The sequence below is a fragment of the Paroedura picta genome, chromosome 5 (genome assembly GCF_049243985.1).
Source record: "Paroedura picta isolate Pp20150507F chromosome 5, Ppicta_v3.0, whole genome shotgun sequence".
In the NCBI taxonomy this organism is placed as follows: Eukaryota; Metazoa; Chordata; class Lepidosauria; order Squamata; family Gekkonidae; genus Paroedura; species Paroedura picta.
The window spans coordinates 53,456,987-53,465,762 of record NC_135373.1 but is presented as its reverse complement, the minus strand read 5'-3'; the positions used below and the strand labels follow the sequence as shown (position 1 = coordinate 53,465,762).

Genomic DNA, 8,776 nt, shown 5'->3' with positions numbered 1-8,776 from the left:
TAAATAAAATCTTTTTTAATATCCATAAAAGTTGAGCAAAGTACTGGAAGGCCGCCCCCCCCCCCCGCCATTCCGCACTACAGATGGTTCTCAAAACTCCCAGCAAACTCAAGTCATAACACAAAATTTAAAAAATGTTCGTCAGCTGATGCAAGGAGCGGCTTTGAGATCAGTTCTCTAGATGTCGCCGGGGCCTCAGGCCTTGCTTAAGCCTCCCCCGAACCCCTTCTCCTTAGGGCGCTCCCCAGAAGACGAAGAAGGAAGCCCGCTGGCCGACATGGGAGCCCGCTGCGCTGAGGCGCCTCGCGACGCCGCCGACGGCTCGAGCCCCAGCCTAGCCCAACATCCACCCCCCACCTGCTCCATCTGCGGACCCGGAGGCGCTCCTTCCACCGCCCCCTCGCAGGCATCGAAAAGGCCGACGAAACCTCACGAGACTTGCGCGTTCCCGCCGCCTTGCGAGAGGGGGGGGGGGCGCGAGGGCCTGCGGGGGTGGGGCATCTCAGAGGCCCCGCCCCTCTCCGCGCGCTCTGCCCCCTCCGCTCGCCGGCCTGCCTCCCGTCGTCGCTGCGGCCGCTCGGGCGGGCGCTTCCATCCTGGTACTTCGGAGGCTCCATCCTGGTTTCTTCAAGTGCCCGGACCCAAAACAGGAAGTAAGTGTTGCGCGCGGCGGTAGGCTTGGAGGCGGCCGGGCCTGCTGGGCGGCCGTGGAGGGCAGGGGGGCCGGGCGTCGCCGCCGCCTCGAAAGAAAAGGATGGAGGCCTCTCGCCGACGCCGGGCCTGCGCAGCTGAGGGGAGGGGGCGGCGCGGCGGGGGCTCGGCTTTCCTCAGATTCCCCCCCCCCCTTCTTCTGTGGCGAGCCGGGTTAGGCCAGGCCCCGACGGCGAGCCTCGCTCGGGAGGAGGAGAGGATGGTCTCTGCCCCTGCCGGCGGCTCTGGATCGCTTCGCTCCCCCCCCCCCCCCCAATCCCTCTGGGCGCCGCGAGCCCGCGGAGAATGGAGGAATGCCCGGGGGGAGGAGTTCCGCGGAATCGCGCTTGCAGAATTGAAGTGTATGCATGTCAAGGGGGAGGGGGCGGCCACCATATGAGCAGAGGGAGGATGTTGAGCAATTGTTCGTGTTGCTAATGCATGCGGTGAAATGTTTATAACGCCCTTTCTCCAAGGGTTGGCATCGATCGTTATCACCTTTTTCTGTTGTAGCACAACAATCCTGTGCTCTTGGCACTCTATGCTAAGAGTGGCCGGCTCAAGGTTAATCCTGCAAGCTTTCTTGGCAGTGTGGGGATTCGAACATGGGTCTGCTGGGCTGAGTGGGACACTCTTGACTCCTCTACAGCGTTGCTCTTTAATTGTGTTTCGTTTTGGTAGCAGATGGGGCTGTGCTGCTAATTACTGCCCCCATGTATGGTGTTTTAAGATTGGTTATGTGCTGTTGCATCACTTTGTTCTTCTGTATTTCCCTGCATTCTTGCATCTCCTGTTCCATCTAACCTTCTGAAATCTCTCCTATTATGTTGTGTTGATGATGTTCTGCAGCCCCAGAAGCCCAATCACTTTTCTTTGTGGCATCTTTTCCCCAGTAAATAGCTGGTCTCGCAAGCTACACCCCATCCCACTTACCAAATTACCTGCCTCAGTGTTGCTGTTCTAAAAATAAATTGCATCCAACTGGATTTTCAAGGGAGTGGCATCTTTGCATCCCTGAAGTACTACTGTTTGAGCTACAATAGTCTTGAGTTCTAGGGCCTATTTTTACTGCACATGTGTCTTAATCACAACATAGCCATGAAGTCTTTCAACATAAAGGTTAATATGTCATTCATTGGCAGACAGCTATTTTATGTTCATTTTATGTTCAATTCTGAGAATGCATCTTGTTATCTGAAATAAAATCTTATTATAAAAAAAATATTTATTATATTTATATACCACCCTCCCCTGAGGCTCAGGGCAGTTTACATAAGACAGGGAAACAATATAACTCAGTAGTTATAAACAGTAACAGTACAGTGATTATAACAATGGTGAGAACATCAATTCAACTACAGCATACTGACAAGCCCTGTGGGTTGAACAATTCAGCAGTGGATTTCATGGGAGGGAGATTCGGGGGCCAATGGAAGGTGACTGGTTCAGGTCGATCTCAACCAAATGCCTGGCAGAGGAGATCCCTTTTGCAGGCCCTGCAGACCTGTTCAAGTTCGGCTAGGGCCCTGATCTCCTTTAGGAGCTCATTCCACCAGCTGGGTGCCAGGATTGATAAAGCTCTGGCCCTGGTTGAGGTCAAATGAGCTTCCCAGGCATTTGGAGGTAGTAAAAGTGTAAGGCAAAAAGGCAGTCCCTCAGGTACATTCAGCACAGACTGCATATGGCCTTAAAGGTGATTACCAGAAACTTAAGCCTGATCCAGAATTTGACTGGAAGCCAGTGTAGTTGTTTGAGGATGGGCCAAATGTGGGACCTCCATGGTGTTGCTGTGAGTACCCTGGCTGCTGCATTCTGGACCAGCTGTAGTTTGCAGATTAAGGGCAGGGCTGCAGTCCCTCAGGTACATTCAGCACAGACTGCATATGGCCTTATAGGTGATTACCAGAAACTTAAGCCTGATCCAGAATTTGACTGGAAGCCAGTGTAGTTGTTTGAGGATGGGCCAAATGTGGGACCTCCATGGTGTTGCTGTGAGTACCCTGGCTGCTGCATTCTGGACCAGCTGTAGTTTGCAGATTAAGGGCAGGGCTGCATAGAGTGAATTACAGAAGTGCTGTCTGGAGGTGACTGTCTCATGAATCACTGTGGCTAGATGTTCCAGGGCCAAGTAGGGCACTAGTAGTTTGGCTTGGCAAAGGTGATAGAATGGCAGCCACGCTACTTTCGTGACCTGAGTCTCCATTGAGAGGGAGGCATCAAGAATTGTGCCCAGGTTCCTGGCAGAATGAGCCACTGATAGCTGCACTCCATCCAGATTGGGTAGGTGTGCTTCCTCACTTGGATCCTTCTTGCCCATCCACAAGACCTGTTGTCTTTGAAAGGTAGAACTTTAGCTGACTCTGCTTGAGCCACCTTGTCACTGCTTCCATGCAGCTGACTAATGCTTCTGGGGGAGAATCAGGGTCACTGTCCATAAGGAGGAAGAGCTGGGTATCATCAGCATATTGGTGATAACCCAGCCCAAACTTCTGAACGAGTTGAGCAAGAGAGTACATAAAGATATTGAATAGGATTGGAGAGAGAACTGCTCCCTGAGGAACTCCACATGCAAGTTGGTGAAGGCTTGATGAACTCTCTCCTATTGCTACCATCTGTCTGCGATCCTGGAGAAAGATCAGCCACTGAAGGGCAGTCCTTCTAATCCCGGCATCATTGAGTTTGAAAGCTCATGCTCTACTGTCAAACGCTGCTGAGAGGTGTCATGAAGCAGTGCCAACCCACCCCAGTCCAACTAGTCATGGAGGTCATCCATTAGAGCGACCAACGCTGTTTCTACCCCATAACCAGGGCAGAAACTTGACGGATGGGTCTAAGACTGAAACTTCATCCAAGAATGCCAACAGTTGGTCCATGACCATCCTTTCAAACATCTTCTCCAGAAATTCTAAGTGTGAGACAGGATGATAGTTGATGGATTGTTGCGGGTCCAGGGATGGGTGGGTTTTTGTGTTTTTTTTTTTTTGAGCAGCAGGCAAACCACCACCTCTTTTAGCCCTTCTGGGAATTCTGTTGAGAGGGAGAGGTTTATTATTTCCTGGGGGGGGGGGGCACTATTCTTATATCGATTGTTTTTAGCAGCCATGATGGTAATGGTTCTAAAGGGCTTGTGGTCGACTTAGCTGCCTTTTGCATCTTGTCCACTTCAGTCAGCATGTCTAAAATTACTCAGTGTACTCTCCAAAGATGGCCAAGGGGCCTCTAGTTCACTTTCTGTATCTAAGGTTGGAGGGAGGTTGTGGTGGCATGTCATGATTTTGTCTGCAGAATCTGAAGTGCCCAGAGTATCACTGGCTTTGTGCATTTGCACTGCGGAGTATATTATCCCTGGTAAAGAATCTACTTTTTATCTGTATGTTTAAATAAAAACATTGTATGGTACCTATAATAGCAGCTTTATGGCAAAAAAATATGATATTCAGATCTTTCTAAATGTATTTCTTGCTGTTTCCTCAGAGTACACCATTGAGCCAACAACCAGCTGCTTCATGTTGAGTATGCAAACTATGCCATCAGTGTTAACCACAGAGTGGCTTATAAGACTGTAAAAACTTAATATTTTGTTGTGGTATAAACTATAATTGATTAAATTTTTAATATGATCACCCCACCAGATATGTCAACGTGAGCATAGAGAAGAGGTTTTTTTCAAAGTGAGATCAAATCCTTTTTCAACCTTTTGACCATGGAGGAATCCCTGAAATATTTTTCAGGCTTTGAAAGGCACCCATAGGGGTGACATGCCCCTTCAGAGAAGTGGAGGTAAGATGCAGGAGCCAGCCAATCTATCAACCAATCACTTACTGTTTCCATTGTGGAGAAAGTGACTAGGCCTGTAGAGCAACATGGGCAGTGGGCTCCAATGACCTCTAGATGTCAGCAACCAGCTGAACTTCAGGGGAAAGCTGTGTAACCCCTTGGGAGCTCCCACCTAACTCCAGGGTTCCCTGGAACCCTGGTTGGGAATCCCTGGATTAGGGTTAAGAATTAGTGATGTCTATTGATGGGTGAGTCCTTAATTTTTCCCAAAGGATATCTCTAGGGACTGAATCAAAAGCTGACTTTAGATGTATAAATGTTGCATACAGTAACACACTGTATGCAGTGTGGAAGAATACTTAGCAATCATATGTTTTGATAACATGTAATGATCTAAAGTGGTGTGTTCCTCCCTAAAACTGGCCTGTTCTTGTACTAGACAGCTTTCCTGTCTAGAAGACTAGACTTCTATCCAGTCACTGAGTTTCCATTGAAAGTTACTTGCACATAGCTTGCTTAGAATACCAAATAAATGGATTGGTCTATAATTATAAATTAGTAGGATAAATTTTAGCATTGGCATGGATGGGAAATTAATGTAGCTGTGATCACAGTAAGATCTGCTCAGGAGTTATTACTGTTCTAGGAAAAAAGAAAATTGCCCTTAAAGCTGAGTGTTCTTCAGAAACAGAGTAACACACTGTATGCAGTGTAACAGAGAATACCATACGGAATAGATGTATCACTTGTGAAGGGGTAGATAATGCAGCAATTAAAATAAGTACCCTGGATTCTGAGGTCAACCGCATAATGATAGTTCAACCATTGTATAAAACACATGTACTGGCATACCTTGTCCCAGACCTTGAATTGTAGATGACAGGTGGCCTGTGAAGGGTTTCATTAGTTAAAGTTGAACAGACCTAGTTCCAAAGTTGTTATCTTCCTCATGGTAAGTCTACTGATGTAAGAGGGAAAGATTTTCAGTGCAGTCCAAAGCTAGAAGTCCTAAACTAGAGAAGTTCAAGGTAGCAACTAGATCCTCATGCAACCATGTTCTGAATATATATATTTTTGGAAATTCCAGCAGTGCCTTAAACACAGCCATTTATTTCTGTACAAGCTGATGAGTCACACTCGTTTCTTCAGGATGGTTCACAGAAACTCAAGTGGACCTTTGTTTTGCTACAGTAGACTTACATGGCTATTCGTTTGTAACCCTGACTTAAGATACAATGCCTATGCTGAAAGCAACACTGTTGCAATGCCACCAAGATATTACACTAATGTGGCTGTGATTCTAATGCAATGACATGAGCATAAGAAGTAGAGTTGGATTATATTGAAGTGATGTCAGGGATAAAAATTAATGAGGATCCTTAGCTAATGCCAACCGTGCCCCCAGTCAGTGTAATGGAGAATTTCCCAACCAAGGTACCGTACAGTGATTCAAAGCCCCTTCAATGGTACTGTGGTGGGAGTTTTCAAAATGGTAGCTGCAGAGAGACCTCCCATCCTGTGAATAAAAAAAGGCTTTTTTAGTTTTCTTTTTAAAATCTTCCCTTATTTGGGCAGGTTGACCCTTCCAAAGTGGCCAATGATGAGCCTGGAGGAGGTGGGAAGGGAAGGGTCCCCTGGTCATTTAAGCCCTTGCTGCTTGAGGCTCCTCTCTGTTTTGAGGGGTGGGGCCAGGGAGGTTTGGCCTGCTGATGACATTTTCTGGTACAAAACGCCTGGAAAATATTTTACCAGTACCTCCATGGTCAAAGGGTTGAAAAAGGCTGGTGTAATGTTATATCTGCAAAAGAGCACCAGATTCCACTTACACTGCAGCTAACCATGGATCATCTACATCTATAATCTAAAAACAACAGGAGCACATGAAAATAATATAAATAAGTAAATGGAAAACAGGTTTGTATGGGCAATCAACAGTGTACAATTAATGTCAATAAACAATTCTGTCTCTATCTATATACTCTTTATTTATTCTACATCCAAATCTTGGCGACTCAAGAGGAAGACAATTCAGAGGAGAAAAAATCCATTCAGCAGTGCTGAACAGGCTTCCATAAATACACCAGCTTCAGTGTATCTTAATCAGCAGCATTAGCTAAAAAACAGTGACAGTCATAGACAGGTATATATTGACAAATCTCCAAAACACACCAGCATATGTGCACTAATAGCTTACTAGTGAAAAAAGGATATGGGGTGGATAGCCCCTGAAGAGCAACACACTCTGTCCACTGTAACAGATCAATAATCCCTGGCTCCAAAGAAGTCCTCCTTGCCGCAACAAGAGTCAGGGCCTGTTTGACCACGGTCCCAACCTGGTGGAATGCACTCCCTGTCAAGATCAAGGCCCTCATGGAACATCAATGGAACTCATCTGCCAGGTTATTGGCTGAAGGCCAGTGACAGGTGGCCTCCCTGTCGGGCAACTACCACTCTATTGTCCCCAAGCTCATGGTCTTCGCTTTTAATTGTTGCAATTGCCAAACACTTCAATTCTCCCAAGTTATGTTTGATGTTGACTATTATGACTGTTACGATTTGTTCTTACTGTTAAAAATGGTTTGATGTATGTTCTATTTTAATGGTTTCTATGTACACCACCCCAAGACATCACAGTGGGGCGGTATAGAAACCGAATTAATAAATGAATGAATGAACAAACAAACCTCAGAATGGCAAAAAGTTCAGAATGGTTGAATCTCAATCTTTATCTGAAAAACCAAGAGAACAATGAGGATTATGTTCTTGTAATATACTACAGCTATCACAATATATCAGTTCTGTCAATTAACATTACTTACAAAGCCAGAGGTCATAATTTTACATAGTTTTCTGAGTCATTAAACTGAGTGAGAAACAAAGCCTACTTAACCCTTGAAAACGTAGCCATCCATTGCTTCGCCTGGATAAAGGGACAGGATTAAAAACACTTAGTGAACATTAAAGAGACACACTCCAAAATCACTAAATAAGGCATGTTACGATTAACCATGATGAAGGGCAGAAGAGTTTCTAGTGCTTTTACTGCTATGTAAACAATTTTTAATTTCTAAAGATTTAGTGTTTCATAAAACTGCTAACAATGAATGGAGGCTCATGTCAGTATAATGTTAGGCAAGTTTGGTAGTTTCTAAGTTGTAATGAATATTTTTGAAGTGACTCACATTTCCAATTCATAAAATTGTTGGTTCAGGCCAGGGCAAAACCAAAGGTACAGCATGTATATCCTCAGCTGACGGATAGGATGTCACAATCATCAAACTGATGTTAAACTAATAAGTAATACATCTGATGCTATGGAGAATTAAGTAAAACCGAGGTTTCCCCATGTGGAAGTAAGTTAGAATTCTGTTAAAATATAGGTGTAGATAACTCTGCTCGTGGTATATGATACACAGTTCTTTAGGTATGTTAAAATTAGTCTCACTTGTATGAGCTCAGAATTCATGCTGTATTTAGAGCTTTGGAAGATTGTCTGATTCAAAATAAATTGAGAAAAACCACAATGTTGCATGCATAGCACAAAGCAGAACAGAGAAGACGTGACAGTGCGCTACGCTATAGGAAGAGCTGTGTTCACCCAGTTGGAACTCTGTGGAAATCCCTGCAGAAGTAAGGAAGGCAGGATGTATGACCACATGTAGCTACTGAACCAGGCCATTGGTCCATCACAGTGCATATTGCCTACTCAGGCTGGAAGTGACTCACCATGGACTCAGGCAGAGATCTTTCACACACCTACTACCTGATCATTTAACTGGAGATACCAGTGATTGAACCTGGGACCGTTTGCAATCTAAACAGATGCCCTACTCCTGAGCTCCTCCCAGGCAGTCCAGATCCTATTTCAGCCATCTCCATAGATTATTTGGGAGAAGAAATACCACATGAAGCCACCTTGAGTGGACTTTTGAAGAAAGGTGGGATTTATATTTGCAAAAATTGAATTATTTTGTTATACTTAGTATGTAGACAGTCATATATGCATTAACCCAAGAAAAGTGCTGCAAAGGTGAACCAACTGCTTTCACTATTTAAAGCTCTTATTTAAGTGGCATTTAGCAGATACCACAAGGAACAACATTTATATATGATGTTTCAACTATATTGTATATTTAGTCTGTTGGGATATCTGTCTTGTAAAGCATGTAGTTTCCAGATAGCAAAATAGATTCATATATTGTTGGTAGTTCTAGAAACTAATCAAGCTTCTCAAAGCTCAGTCACTTGTTTCTTCATAAGAAAGAGCCCTGCCAAGTCAGACCACTGATCCAGTTAGCCACAGCATCCT

At 45.0% G+C, this 8,776-nt stretch overlaps 1 protein-coding gene across 3 annotated transcripts in view; it reads left to right on the top strand.

The window, feature by feature from the left end:
• The first annotated feature begins 494 nt into the window (after positions 1-494).
• DMTF1 (cyclin D binding myb like transcription factor 1) overlaps positions 495-8,776 on the top strand; it is a 33,477-nt gene continuing 25,195 nt past the window's right edge. The window contains exons 1-2 of one of the 3 annotated variants that reach the window (XM_077338007.1): positions 530-653; positions 8,178-8,405. The gene's annotated coding sequence lies outside the window, so the exon portion shown is untranslated. Of the gene's footprint in view, positions 654-8,177; positions 8,406-8,776 lie in introns of all 3 variants that reach the window. The other 2 variants (XM_077338010.1, XM_077338008.1) reach the window with 2 other exon arrangements.